This window comes from Chiloscyllium punctatum, chromosome 5 (assembly GCF_047496795.1).
Source record: "Chiloscyllium punctatum isolate Juve2018m chromosome 5, sChiPun1.3, whole genome shotgun sequence".
Lineage (NCBI taxonomy): Eukaryota > Metazoa > Chordata > Chondrichthyes > Orectolobiformes > Hemiscylliidae > Chiloscyllium > Chiloscyllium punctatum.
Genome location: NC_092743.1, coordinates 96,549,465 through 96,565,365, shown reverse-complemented (window position 1 = coordinate 96,565,365; position 15,901 = coordinate 96,549,465). Strand labels below are relative to the sequence as shown.

At 40.0% G+C, this 15,901-nt stretch overlaps 1 long non-coding RNA gene across 1 annotated transcript in view; it reads right to left on the bottom strand.

The window, feature by feature from the left end:
• Window positions 1–9,567: 9,567 nt before the first annotated feature.
• LOC140476761 (uncharacterized) overlaps window positions 9,568–15,901 on the bottom strand; it is a 100,205-nt gene continuing 93,871 nt past the window's right edge. The window contains exons 4-5 of the long non-coding RNA XR_011960597.1: window positions 12,586–12,805; window positions 9,568–9,660 (exon numbers count right to left, since the gene is read on the bottom strand). This is a non-coding gene — a long non-coding RNA (uncharacterized lncRNA). The remainder of the gene's footprint in view (window positions 9,661–12,585; window positions 12,806–15,901) is intronic.

Genomic DNA, 15,901 nt, shown 5'->3' with positions numbered 1-15,901 from the left:
TTCACAGGGACAGAAATGGTTAGTAGATGTTCCAGGGTTTAGAATGTTTAAAAAGAACGGGAAGGGGGGAGAAAGAGGAGGGGGCGGAGCATTGCTAATCTGAGAGTGCATCACAGCTTGAGACACAAAGGTTGTTGAGAAGGTTTGTCTACTGAGTCAGTATGGGTGGAAGTTAGGAACAGCAAGGGAGCAGCCACCTCATTGGGGGTTTTCTACAGACTCCTAATTGCAGTCGGGAGATCGAAGGACTCATAGGCCAGCAGATTTTGGAAAAATGCAGATGTAGCAAGGTTATTGTTATGGGTGACTTCAACTTTCCCAATATTGACTGGAAACTCCTTAGTGCAGATGGTTTAGATGGAGCCATTTTTCTCAGGTGCGTTCAGGAGGGTTTCCTTACTCAGTATGTAAACAGGCTGTCGAGAGGAGAGGCCATTTTGGATTTGTTGCTCGGCAATGAGCCAGGACAGGTGTCAGATCTCATGGTGGAAGAGTACTTTGGTGACAGTGCCAGGAGGTCAGTGGTGAGTGGTGTCCTGCAGAGCTCTGTTCTTGGGCCTATGCTCTTTGTAGTTTATATAAACGATGTGGATGAGGAAGTTGAGGAGTGGGTTAGTAAATTTACCGATGACACAAAGATTGGAGGTGCTGTTGGTAGTATTGAGAGCTATTTCAGGCTGCAGCGCAACATAGACATGATGCAGAGCTGAGTTGAGAAATGGCAGATGGAGTTCAACCTGGATAAATGTGAAGTGATGCATTTTGGAAGGTCGAACTTGAATGCTGAATATAGGATTAAAGACAGGATTCTTGGCAGTGTGGAGGAACAGAGGGATCTTGGTTTTCAAGTGCATAGATCCCTCAAAGTTGCCACCCAAGTGGATAGGGTTGTTAAGAAAGCATATGGTGTTTTGGCTTTCATTAACAGGGGGATCGAGTTTAAGAGGCATGAGGTTTTGCTGCAGCTCTACAAGACCCTGGTGAGACCACACTTGGAATATTGTGTCCAGTTCTGGTTGCCCTATTATATACGGAGGCTTTGGAGAGGGTGCAAAGAAGGTTTACCAGGATGCTGCCTGGACTAGAGGGCTTGTCTTATGAAGAGAGGTTGACTAAGCTCAGACTTTTCTCTCTGGAGAGAAGGAGGTAGAGATGTGACCTGATCGAGGTATACAAGTTAATGAGGAGAATGGATAGAGTCAATAGCCAGAGACATTTCCCCAGGGCAGGATTGACTGGCATGATGGGTCATAGTTTTAAAATATTAGGAGGAAGGCTTAGAGGAGACGTCTGAGATGGTTTCTTTATGCAGAGAGTTGTGAATGATGGAATGCGTTGCCAGTGGTGGTGGGGAAAGTAGAGTCATTAGGGACATTTAAGCGACTGCTGGACATGCACATGGATAGCAGTGAATTGAGGGGTGTGTACGTTAGGTTATTTTAATTTAGATGAGGAATAATCCTCAGCCACGACAGGCCAAGGACCCTGTTCTGTCGTATGCTTTTCTATGTTCTATGTTCTGTTTTCTAGACTAGATTGAGGGAAGTGCAGGTAAATCATCGCTGCCCTGAAAGATGAGTCTAGAGCCTTGGATAGTGATGAGGGAGGAAGTAAACAGGCAGGTGTTACATCTTCTGCAGCTGCATGGGAAGTGCCGTGGGTTTTTGGAGAGGTGTTGGGAATGGAGGAAGAGTGGACCAGGGTATCCCGGACAGAATGGTCCCTGAGGAAGGCTGACAGGAAAGGACAATATATGTCTAGTGGTGGCATCTTGCTGGAGTTGGCAGAAATGGAGGCTTAGGATCCTTTTAATGTAGATGCTAACGGGGTGACAAGTGAGGACCAGTGGGATCCTATCAGTGTTGTGGGAGGGAACAGCAAGGGTGAGGGCAGAAATACAGGAAATAGACCAGACATGGCTGAGGGCCCTATCAAACACTATATGGGGACATTTCTGAGCCCCTAGCACCACCTGCAGAAATAGCCATCATCGGAATAGAATGTGACAGAGATGGAGGAACTGGGAGAATGGAATACAGTCTTTACAGGAAGCAGGAAGTGAGAAGCTATAGACTAGGTAAGAATGAGAGGAGACCTTATTGAAATATAGAAGATTCTCATGGGGTTAGACAGGGTAGATCTGGAGAGCTTGTTTCCCATTGAAGGAGAATCTAAAAGCAGAGAGCATTGTTTCAGAATAGGGTTTCTCCAGTTAGGATTGAAACAAAGGATGTTTTTAAACATAATGATCTGTGAAATTCTGCAGAGGATTGCTGAGGCCGATTCTTTAAGTATATTCAAGGCTGAAATAGGCAGTTTTTTAAGGGAATCAAGGGTTATGGGGAAATGAAGAGGTGAAGAGCTGCTGGAGCTCTGATCAATCAACTGTATTGGAGGCCAGTTGTTCCCTTTTGAACACATGACAATCCCAACAACAAGCTGTTAACCCTCTGAGGGGTATACTGTCCCATCAAGGCCCCTGAAAATGACCACCAAACAGTGTTGCCAATGGAGAACTGTGCCACCATTAAATTCAGCCCAATGTGCCATGTTTGGCTGCAGGACAGGGAGAGTAATGGCAGTTCATGTGGCAGAAGTCACTTGCTGAGCGTTTTCAATTAGCTGCTTATCTTTACACCTCCCTTTTTAATAGTGGCTTGTCCATAACAAAAATCACCCTGTATATCATTCACAATCTGACAAACAGGTCATCAGATGGTAGATTCCTTAGGTGCTCCCAACAATAAAGTTCCAAAGGCAGAAAAGGTATTGCTGCTTCTGAAATCAGCTGAATTCTGAGTTTTGTTACTGCTGGCACTGACAGGTCTTCTGCAAAGTACAATATAAGATTCGCTGGTTCTGAAATTGTGGAATCCACCCGCAGTGTAAATAAGGATGTTCAGCAACAACAGGAACCAGTGCACTTCTGTTACATCTGCAATATCAACAATAATCTGCAATATTATTCTCTGTCCCCACCCACCCATATACAGAAATGTTAGTTAGATATCCTTTCAATTAAATTGGATTACTTCCAGTTTTTCTCCCAGGGGCATGATTCTACGTCACTTGCTCATGGCTAGTTATCAGTAATCCACACATGTGAATTTGAACATCAAGCAACCAAAAGATCTAGCTTGGTTACTCCCCTCCCTCCCTAGCCCAATTCTCTGGTTCTAGATGAACCTCACCCTTGGGTTCATTTAGATTCCAGTTATTTAAATTGAGCTAAACCCGTACAAATCCTTGTTTTTACGGGGTTTGACTTTCGTTTAGATTGTTTAAGATCAGCATTCTTAAATAATTAGAAGTGGATCTAATGCCTTTTCTGTCAACTTAAGTAACAGTTCCACCTTTCTCACATACTGTACAAATGTGAGCAATAGTAAGTGTTCTTTTCAATGCTTGGAAGTTTTATAAATCATCTCAAGATTTTTGCATATGACCCACAAAAAAAAGCAACTTTTTTAAAAATAACTTGCAGTATTTTGAGGTCTACTCTACCACCAGGTTCAACAGGCATGTTCAACACATCTGCAAATTTTAGTTTTAAAACATTTTGGGATATAAACTCAATACATTCATGGAGCACCTGACTGCCTAAGGCAAGAGCACAATTAAAATAGAGACACCAGGAATGCAGGAGTAAGTACTCTATGGCTATTCTAACTGTGATGCTCCCACCTATGAGGTAGGGTTAAGTTGAGACTCATAGTTAGTGTAAAACTTAGAGTTGAGCACACTTTTCTACCTGTAGATGTTGTCTTGTTTTGCATTTCTCTAACATGTTATTTCTCCCCTCCATTTATCTACCGAACAAACATCATCCGTTTGATCATACAATTGTGCTACCCCAAACTCCTAGAAATTATTCAGAATACAAATGATTTATTTTCAAACACTATTTTTGATCTCCCTCTACTCTGTTCAGACCCCTAATGATTTTAGATATAAAATCCCCACAGTGTGGAAACAGGCCCTTCGGCCCAACATGTCCACACCAACCCCCCCAAAGAGTAACCCACCCAGACCCATTCCCCAACATTTCCCCTGACTAAGGCACCTAACTTTCATATCCTTAAACTCTATGGGCAATTTAGCATGGCCAAGTCACCTAACTTGCATATCTTTGGATTGTGGGAGGAAACCGGTGCACCAGGAGGAAACCCAGGCAGACACAGGGAGAATGTGTAAACTCCACACAGACGATCGCCCAAGGCAGAATCGAACCTGGGTCCCTAGCACTGTGAGGCAACGTGCTAACCACTGAGCCACCATGCAGCCCCGATATTTTGACTGCCTCTATCAATTCTCCTCTCAACCTTGCCATCTTCAAGGAAAACAGCCCCAAATTCTCTAATCTATCTATGTAACGGAAACTCCCCATGTCCAGGAATCCTTTTTTGTACTCTTGTTATCTGCGCTTGACTGTGGTGCACAGAACTAGATGCAATATTCCAGCTGACGTCAAATCCCATTCTTACAAGATAGGTTGGATATAGGAAGGATTTTATCCCTGGGTGGGGCATCTAAAATCAAGGGGAGCACACCCCGAATAAGAGGTACGCAATTTAGGACCTAGATGAGACGGAATTTCTTCACTCAGAGGTGGATTTTTGAATTTCTCTACCTCAGAGGACTGCGGAAGCATAGTCATTGAATATGTTCAAGAATAAAATGATAAGTTTCAAGTTATTAAAGACAGCAGATATCCCAGAGAAATGGGGCTGAATGCTATGCTCCTGCCTCTGTTCTTATACAAGCTTAACATAATACTTTTACTTTTGTATTTCATTAGCTTATTTCATTAGCTTATTAGCATGCTGTATGCTTTATTAACTGTTTTCTTTAACATGTAATGCCATTTTTATGACTTATGGACATATGAGCCAAAGCGTCTCTGCTTTTGCTCCTGTTTCTACTCACCTGTGACTCTGAGATGAAATTTGAGCTTTCTGAGAATTTGTATTGCACCAAATTTCCCAGAATCCAAGTGAGTGGTTTCTAAAGCTGGAGTGAGGCCATATTTTGCTTCAGGTCCCAGCATGTTGTGTGTTGCAGCTTTCTTTGAAAGTTACTTGCTCCGACAAAGATCACGCATTTGAGTATCAAAATCTTAATTGAGGTGGAAATTTCTTCTAATTGGTTCTTTTTCCAAAGAAAATATCATTTTAGTGTAGCAATACAAGAATTACTCAACTTTGTAACATTTTTGGCTTTTGAGAGACAAATGGAAAGGGGGAGGATGATAAGGGGGGAGCTATAGAGAGAAAGGAACATAGAACATAGAACAATACAGCACAGAACAGGCCCTTCAGCCCTCGATGTTGCACCAACCTGTGAACTATAATCAGCTCGCCCCCCCCCCCCTCCCCCACTCCCCCCGACACTATCCCAAAATCATCCATATGCTTATCTAAGGATTGTTTAAATCTCCTTAATGTGACTGAGTTGACTACATTAGCAGGTAGGGCATTCCACGCCCTTACCACTCTCTGCATAAAGAACCTGCCTCTGACATCTGTCTTAAATCTATCACCCCTCAATAGGAAGGAAGAGGGGAGAAGGGGGAGGACAAATAAAAGATGTTTACATGCTCATACTCATTTTTCAACAAAGTGTTGAATTTTGTAGTCAGCCAAAAATTTTACCTGTGTTTCTTTAACCTGTTGATAAAGTCAGTTATAATATTGGGTTCGGGATTGTAATATCGCAGTGTCTAATATAGAGAGATCAAAAAGTGAAGAATCAGGACAGAAATGTTTCGTTACTGCCCTGGCAGGCAGCGTTGGAGTAGAATGTGGGGAATTTATAATATTCCCCAGGATGGCCTTCCCATCTCCCTCCCACCTACCCCAGACTCTCTATAATTTTATAGTGGGATGAGTGAGGCTTGATTTAGTTAAGGCCCTTTAAGCAATTAATTAATAAACACTAAAGGGCTGTTTCCCAGCCAGCCTCTCTTGTTCAGGCTGATGGGAGGATATCAGTGAAATAACTCCACAGAGGCAGTATCCCATCATCAAGTCACCCTTTATTGAAATACGGAGATTCCTCAACATTGATCCAGCTCCCTCAGAGCCAGCTGATATCTGACACCCCTGTTCTTTTTTTTTATTTTTTTTTCTCTCCTGGTTTTATTTTCTTTTTTTCTGTGCAGGTGTGAGACACAGTGAAAGACACAAGGTGCACAAATCTTTATTCAAATTTCCACCACCAGGAAGAAAAGAAACAGCCAAGTGGCCAGTGACAAACAGTGCCCTTCTCATCAAAGGGCAATGCTGTGTGATCAAACAGTGAAGGGGAGGGCAGGGATTAAATCAAAATAGAGTTGGAGGGGGGACACCCCTGATCTTATCTAGGAGCCAGGGGTTAACAACTTGAATCAGGGAACTCATATTTATGAGGACCACCTGACTGACTTTGTTACAATCATTACCTTCAGTCGAAGAGGGAGGCCTGGAAAGCGACCTCATCCAGGCCATGTGTGGGAAGGGCAGAGTGCTTAGCTCCATTAGCTGCCCACTGTAACAGTGAATAACACCATCTCCCCTCCTCACTCTCCCACCCTTCTCCAACCATACAATACGGTCTGACCCCAGCAAGTGCTCCCTCTTCACCAACCTCTCCATCAAAAACTCCACACGTCTCTCTTGAGACTTCTATTCTCGGGGCTGCTTGCAGTCCCAGTCTTCACCACTGCAGCTTCTGGCGCTGCTGGGAATAGAGAGCTGCCAGTCAACCAGAATGGCCGGCAGCTCTTTGAGAGAGGACTTCCTTCTGAGTGGAAGGCAGGAGTCCCCTCTCCAGTCAATGAAGATTAGGTCAACCAGTACGTTCAGATGGCAGCAAGGGAAAACCTAACATCCTTAAATCTTTGGCCTCTGCTTATTTCCATACTCTCATTTGTTTTTCAAACAGATAGAATTTTGAAAGTGAATTAAACCTCATTGAATCAACCAGAGAAAGTGATGATAAATAGAGAGTGAGTAAGATATTGAGGAGAGGGGAGTTAATAGTTGAGACAAAGAGATGCTTTAAAATAATAGGCAGGTTAAGAGAAAAACATGAGGTCAAGCATGAAGGAAGTGAATGGGATGCCTTCACAGGCTAACTGGCCATCCTTGGGTGTTTTAAATCTGCAATGAATTCTACAGTCTACAGACAGAAAGTGCATGGAAAGGTCAAAAGGGAGAAAAAGAGAATGGATCATTTGGCTAGTTTTTAAATTTCTTTTTATTCTAAGTATTATTTGAACTTTTTGATTTTGTTGTCATGTGTACTCAAGTATAGGAGTACAGTGAAAAGTGTATAATATCACCACACAAGGCACCATCTTAGGTATGGGTACCTCGGTACAGGATTTTAAGAACAAGGCAGACAGAAGGAAAGGACAAAGTTGAGTTAAATACTGCAGTGATTATAATATAGTGTAAAATATAAGAAATGGAGACATCTAATGATTTCATTTGCACTTACATCCAGAAGGAGAGAACCATAAAAAGAAAAATATTGAGAAATCTTCTTCACCACCAGAGAGAAGGAGATAAAGAGAAGAAGGTTGAGAAAGAGTAGTGTTGAGAGAGATTCAACAATTGGATAGAACAGGGAATGGTGAGATTGAGAGAAAGGAGCTGTGGGTAACAGAGTACAATGTTCCAGAGAAAGACAAAGAAGGATATTGAAAGAAATTTAAAGAAGGAATAGAGAGTGCAGAGATTTAGAGAGGGGTTTGAGAAGTTGAGATTTTTAAGTCACGTTCAGGAGCTTAAAATTAGGTTATGCTGGATTGGGTACACTTACTAAAAATTATATTTTATTGAGACAAAAATTTTTGTCAACAGTGTATTAATACAGTTGCACCAGGTTATAATTCCATAATGCAAAGGAAACTTTTTAATGCAAAAGTATTCAAAATGCAAAGGACATAGACATAGCAATTAATTCTAGTAAGCATGATTGTACTGGTTCATGGGAGATTTATATTTATGAGTTATGCAAATGAATTTTAGTGTAACATGGACTACAATCTAACCAGTACAATTTATGCTCAATTTCTTTTTTGCATCTAAAACAGAAACACTTCCCCTTCAGCTATTCAGGTTTGAGGTTAGGCAGCATTTTTTTTGCATATCAAGTCTCTTTCATGGTCTAAAAACTCTTGATGGTCTATGTCAATTGAAAATGTCAAAAAGTAACAGACTTTTGTTAAGAAAGTGCATTCTGGGATTTGAAATCAAGGCATGAAGGTGGAGGTAAACGTAGATCAACAATGATCGAACTGAATGCTGTAATGAGTTTCATTGGGCTGAGAGATCTACAGCTTTCCTATGTTGTCCTTCGCTCTTACTACTCTTTAAATGTTCTTTGACCCAACTAAGGTTTTAATGGCTGAATGAGTATCTCAATGGTGAGTAGTGAAGAACACATTTGTTTGCAATAGCATCTCATTGTAACCTAATCTCCCCTTATTTATTCCCTCAAAATCTATTTTACTAGACAGTAGAGACAAGCTATACAACTATATACAGTAATCATTCCTGACATGAAAGTCTGAGCAGGTACCTGACAACAGCTGGGTTGCCATTGTTTTAATCTCCAGGTCTCTGCTTTGTCCAGCATTCCCTATGCTCCATGGGCAGTGACCACCTACATCCATTGTCTAAAGGCTGACATTGGATAAGCACCAGCCTGACCAAGTCATTATGGCACATTTCATTTGTAACTAGAATATTGCAATTTGAAGCTAATCACCACTTCACATTGCAAGGCTAATTTGCACACAGGGACTGTCATCCATCTAATGCATTAGAACAAAAAGCATGTCAAGATGTTTTGTTTGCTTTCTTAGTGCTCCCTCACTGCACTTATTGGTTGTTCACAGTTGGATATTGAGAAAATAATTGCTAGATTAGACAGAGTCTTCAAAGATCTATGAAGATGAAATTATGTTTGACAAACCTGGTCGAGTTTTTTAATGTAATGACCAGATTCAGTTAAGGGGAAGTGAGCAGATGTGCTGCATTTGGATTTTCAAAAACCTTTTGATAAACTCCCAAATACTCTGCTGCCCTCATCTTGCCAATATCAGCTCGCATTTTCAGCAAATGTATAGGCTTTTATTTTTAAGTTGCAACTAGCAGGAACAAATGGTAATCTATAAGGTACACCGTGGGACACCTCACCTCATAGCTTGGAGCCAAATAGCCACCATAGAAGCAAATGTTTCCCATGGTGCTTAAAGTTCTGGGCTTAATTGTACACCATTTATAAAAAATGTGATTAAAGGAAATCATTGGTATGGATCAATGCATGGGCATAAAATAAAAAGTGAGCCATTTGATGGTATACAAATACATCATAAAGATTTTTAAAAAGTATGCAAGGTTCCCTAATTTACCTGATATTCATATCCAGATTGATAGAAAGCACAGACCATGTTTCAGTACTTGGCAAGAATTACTATTGATTTTCAAACTCTAGATACAGGTAATCAACTATAAATTGTCATTGTCTAATACTAATTAAAACTCTAAACACACTGAGATTTAGGGAGACAGTTCAGTCGTCTTCGTTCCCAGGTTCTTTTGTTGAGATGATCCTTATGATTTTTCTGCTGGCCAGCACCTTGCCTCAGTTGTTTTTCTCTGGATGCTTCCTCTATAACAGACACAGAGTGGTTGGTACACTCATAAATAGTATCTGACCCTCTGGGTGCTCCCTCCTAGACAACGAATTGTGGGAATCCAAACCAGATGAGAAGACTAAACATTATGCAATGTTACCCTCTTTGAAAAAAGGACTGGATATACCCTGTAATCAAAGAAAGTCCACAAGCTTTGAACCAATAATTCAGTATGGGAAAGCCAAGTAAATAACTAGGATGAAGTACAATGCAGGGAAATGTATTGTGGTTTCTGCTACATAAAATAGGTTGAATCTTACTATGATTCTTGTGGATAATGAGTTGAACCTTAGTATTTGGAGGGTTTCTTGTCATAAGGTCTAGTGATTTTCCTCACTGCATCTGACCAAACACATCTTATTAACTACATACCCTGCCCCATAGCACTCGTCTTATTTGATTTTGGCTCCACCTTACCATGCACTATTCCTGAAAGAAATCGCTACTCACTGGATATTCTGTGCCATGTTTAAAAGGCCATTATGTACCAGGATGTGCACTGATATTCCAAAATGGCCTTGCTTGGTGGTGAGTTGTCATGCAGGAGAAGGAGAAAATGGGTCCATGAGTCTCCAACAGTGACATGGAAGTCCGGAGGAATAACAGAGGAGGCCATGACTCCAGACCCTGGCAGCCTGGTCCACAAAACATTGAAACATAGAAGATAGGAACAGGAGTAGGCCATTTGACCCCTTGAGTCTGCTCTGTATTTAATACAACCAAAGCTAATCATTGAAAACTATACCCTAATCCTGCTTAAATCTAGCCGTGCTCTTTCCTAATCTGACCTGAGTTGAACAACGTGTAGTTTTGAACTTAAAGCTAATGCATCTCAAATGCTGACTGGGTGAATGAGACCTGGAGTTCTTTGAGCAATAATAATGCTTTATCTTGATAAAAGGGAGTCTGTAGACACACCTGAATTTCCAGAAGGCCTCTGATAAGGTGCCACATCAAAGATTACTGCATAAAATAAACGTAAACGATTTAGGGGATAACATCTTAGTAGGGATAGAAGATGGCTGGTTGGCTGAAAGAAGCAACTGTGATAGTTGATTGGCAGGATGTAATGAGTGGAGCATCTTATGGGTCTGTGCAGGAGCCTCATCTTTTAAACATTCCATCAATGACTGATGGGAGGAGCGAAGACAAGGCAGCTAAATTAACAGATGAAGCCAAGATAAGTAGGAAAATATATTGTGAAGAAGGTGTAGGGAGACGTAGACAGATTTAGATAGACTTTTGCCTCCTTAGTCAACGCAACAGATGGAGTATAATGTGGCAAAATGTGAAGTTGTCCCCTTTTGGCAGGAAGAATAAAAAAGTCAGTGTTACATAAATGGAAAATGTCAAATGCTCACATGCAGATGCTTCTAAGCAGTCCAGTGCATGAGTCAAAGATATAGCAGTAATCAGTAAGACTAATGGGATACCATCCTTCATTACAAGAAGAATTAAACACAAAAGTAAGGAAGTTATGTTTCAGATATACAGGGCACTTTTGAGACCATGTTCCAAATATTGTACGCATTTTTGGTCTCCTTATTTAGAGATGGATTTCAATTCATCAGAAATTCTTCAGAGGAGATTTACTAGAATGATGCCCGGAACAAGTAGGTTGGATAGTTTGGACTTTTTTCCACTGGAGTTTAGAAGACTGAGGCATGATTTAACTGAAGTGTATACGATCCTGATAAAGTCTTTAAGGTAAATGTGGAAAGCAGTTTTATCTTGTGGGTCAGGCCTGAAATATTAGGACTGAGATGAAACTTTTTTTTTTGAGAGCTGTTTGTTGTAGTGATTGTAATGAGGTCAGCCAAGTGTACATCATGGAATATATGGGCTGCAATTCTGGTCCAGTCAGGGATTCATGGTAGACAGGGATAAGAACAGGAGTGTCAGAGGTTCTGCTCACTCTGAGAGCTGGCTCTGACGGAGCTGGATCAGTGCCAAAGACTTTCCACATGTAAATAAAGGATGGCTTGGTATGGGATACTGGCCGCCCTGGAGTTATTTTATATGTCTTTGGAACATTCTACCTCAAGATAATGGAAAAGTGATCATTTAGTACTTTCAAGGAAGAGACAGGTGGATCCTTGTTTAATAACAAAATCAAAAGCTCTTGGGGAAGATGGAAATGCAGGATTTGAAAAACAGCCATGATCTTATTAAATAGTGGAGCAGAATTGAGTGCCCAATGGTCTACTTCTATTTTTAATGTTTGCATGTATAATTTCCTAATTTGCTGTCTATGATAATGCTTCAGTGTGATTGGCTATTTACCATGTGCACTTTTTTTTGGCTCTATCACTCAGATTTTGCCTGATGTATTAAAATACTAGCCCCTCTTGTAGTTCCTGTAAAACTATCTGATTGTGCTCACAGTCATGTTCCAACCTCCTCGAGATAAAACCAATATTTGATCAGCCTTTTTTGATTGTTTTTTATCCATGTACACTTCCCTTTATTGGTTTCCAAATCTCTTTGTTCTTTCCCAGTACATAATCTCTCACCCCACAAGGAGATATTCCCATTGTGGGGAACCATTGGTATAGTGGTAATACAAATTGGCAAGTCATCCAGCAACTTAGGCGAATCTTTTGGGGACATGCAATCATATCGCATAAAGGGTAGATTGTGGAATTTAAATTCAATTAATGAATGCAAGATACAATGAGAAAGCTAAACTCAGTAATGGTTATCGTGAGACTATCATCAATAATTTTTTTGAAAAGAGCATTTTTTCATCATCCTTCAGGAAAGGAAATCTGTTGTTCTTTTCCAGTCTGGCCTCAATGTGATTCCAGATCTGCAGTAATGTGGTTTGCTCTTGGTTCCCCTCAAAATGGCCAAGCAAGCAACTTAGTTCAAGTCCATTAGGCATAAGCCAAAATACTGACCTTGACAGAGATGATCATGCTGAACTCTGCATTTGCAATTTTGTTGCTTTGTCTTGTCATTTGACTGTTGGCCATTCATTCTTCGTATTGTTGCTACAGCCAACTTTGACTTTGCTGAAGCATTTCATTCAGGAAAATGTAGATAAAGTTTGAACTCTGCTTAGAATGTTCTTCCAGCCATATCGTGAGGAACAGATACACACGATAGTGATTTTGCTTCCTTTTTACATGGGGAGGTAAGCAATCAACAAGAGAAAAACATCATTACATGGCTTCATTATTCCATCAAAACTTAGCAAATTCAGGATTCTGCATTTATGTGGAATAACTCAGAAATTTGGAAGAAGTTTTAGTTATTCTGTACTACTCCAGGAGATAGCCTATTGAAACCATTCAGTTTACAATTCTAAGCAATCAGTGAATTGAAGAGAACTTCAATTTTTAACCTTGCCTGTGAATGAATTGTAACTAGATTTATAGTGGCATGTTCACTTCACCTTCAATATTAAGCAATGTCTCCAGCCCTTAAAAGCCAAGCTTCTGTTTGCAGATTTTCAAACTTCTCTACTCTAATGAAAATCTGCATATATTTAAAATATTTTTGAAAACTTATTTTGGCTTTTATCTAAAGCCAGTCAAAATAATTTATTTTGTGATCTGAAATTTCAAAGTAAAAGTGATTGATAAAATTCTTGTATCAGCTTGCTTGGTGAATCTGTAGATGCTTTGTTGCGATTGGTTGCTTATCCTACTGGATACTTGGGGAGCCACTTGACTTGACAAGAGATTTAAGCTGCCTGAAGGAAAGGGGAAAACTGTCAGACAAAGACCCCTAGATCTTAGTGGATAGCTTTTCTCAAGAGCAGCAGCAAGCACTTTGCTTTATCACTGAGCAGAAAAAATATCCAATCCAATCCTCAAAGCTGGTATGAAGTTGTGTTGAGATTCTTGCAGTGTCATTAACTTATTTCTAATTATCTAGAAGATGATATCAGCATTTTTAAAAAAAACTCTGTCACAGTTTCCTTTAGCAATGCAACAAAAGCTCCTCTGCTATCATTAATGAGGATTATAATCATAGGTTTATTTAATGGTAGCAGGGTGTTGCTTGCTAGCGTAGGATACCAGAATTTATACTAATGGGTTTGGCATATTAACTGACAGATGTTTAGTGTGCCTTAATTGAAAATGGCTGTTAAAACAGCACTCATCTGTTTCTGATTGTGTCTGGTAAGCTATTGGAGTATGAAGGGTGAAGAAGGTCTTCATTTAGATATCATTTGAAGAAGGGATTTACTCCTTCATTAAATATAACATCCTGCTGATGTCTTGATGTGATTTAAATTGCTGGATGTTTATTCATGATATGCTATCTTATATTGGAATTACATAAGTGTTCTCAAAACTACTGATCATGGGTAGTTTTTGTACCTTAATCAAAAATTTTACGATGCAAAAGCATTACAATACTGTTTTCCCACTTTCTAATGAGAAAAGTAATACTTTATATTGGTATTGTACAATTATAACCATTTTCCATCTTCTTGAATAAATTCCATGACAGTCTTTTCAGGAACCATGCGTCAGGCACTCAGCTGTGAGATTGAGTTCAAGGATTGAAATCAGTAAGAAAGAACGTCCTCCATTTGTTTTTCCACTCACTAATAATGATACATCAGAAAGGGTACAAACACTATCTGCATATCTGAAGAGATTATTAACAAAGAGAAATTGTCACGATACCAGATTTGCAAATAGTTGGAGTTGCAGTTTCGGTTAATGACAATAACTGAAATGCATCTCAAGTCTGACTTAATTTGACAAACTCTAGTGTTAGTTGATATATGTTAACGTCCAGTTTAATATAATATTAAGGGGGGATAGTCTTCTGGATGGTACTGAACATTGTGCTTGAAAATTGCAGCATAACTTAAGTTGTCAGGGTCAAAGAATGCAACTGAGACAGCTATTCATCTAGACATGCTCATTTTCTCATGCCATAAAATAATTATTTAGTGACAGATTAATCTTGACATAGAAGCACCTTTCATTTCCTCTTATTTCTTAACCATGATGAATCTTTCTTATTCTTTTGGTTAGACATTACAATCACTTAGTGTGGTATCTGGAATGCCATTACATTTTGATGCCACAAATTGAGACTAAGTCACTGTACATTCATCAATGAACATGCTTGCTTTTGTTTGGGAAAAAAAAGCTCTATTGATCTAATTTATTAATGTCCAGATGATCAATGCATTGTAAAAACTACATTTTGTTTAGAATATAAACTGGGAAAATGTGGATGTTGGGGAATTGTTTCAGATAATGTGCTAACCTTTTTTGCAACTTAAAACTTATGCAACTTGTGGAGAAGCTGGATTTGAGGCAAGCTGGCACCTGGTGCCTTCGGCTTGAAAAGCTGCTTAGCAACAGCTTTTGGGTTTGTCACAGACCTGAGAAGGTAATTGCACACAGACGTTTGGAGATCATACAAGCAAAGATAGGTCTTTCTCTTTCTCACCCTCAGTGTGAAAACCTTAAAAAAGCACTCTCACCAAGACTCAGAATATCATGCCTGCAGTTGACAAGAATAGCTTGCTCATTCTTCCCAAGAGCTCTGGTTTCCTCTCACAGTCTAAAGATGTGAAGGTTAGGTGGATTTGCCCTGCAGAATTGCCTTCAGTGTCCAGCGATATGCAGGCCAGGTGGATTGGCCATCCAAATTGCCCATCGTGTCCAGCGATGTGCAGGCTAGGTGGATGAGCCCATGGGAAATTCAGGGTTATAGGGATAGAATAGGGGAGTGGGTCTGGGTGGGATGCTCTTCAGAGGGTCAGTATGTACTCGATGGACCAAATGGCCTGCTTCCACATTGTAGGAGTTCTATTCTATGATTCTATAAGGATGACTCCAGGAGTTGAAGACCACAGAAGAGGTGCAGCTATAATGTGGCCAAACAAGTTGATGATTCACCTGTAAATTGTCCCAATTTGCTGACAGTAAGCTGGAACATTTCCTGGTTAGCCATGCTTGATGTACAGCTATGGGATCTAGTGACTGACAAGTGACCTGTTCCAGGAAAAACTAGCTACAATAATAGACATAATCATAGTCATTGTCTGCTTCATGACTCAGTAGTTATGAGAAGCTTTGCATCAAAATCAAATATAGGCTCAAATAAAAAACAGATGGAGGCCATCCAGCCTAGTTCTGCAATTTAATCAGATCATGGTTGATAAGACTATAATAAAGACCATAAAAATATAGCAACAGGATTAGACCATTCAGTGTCTCATATGGATCATGGCTGATC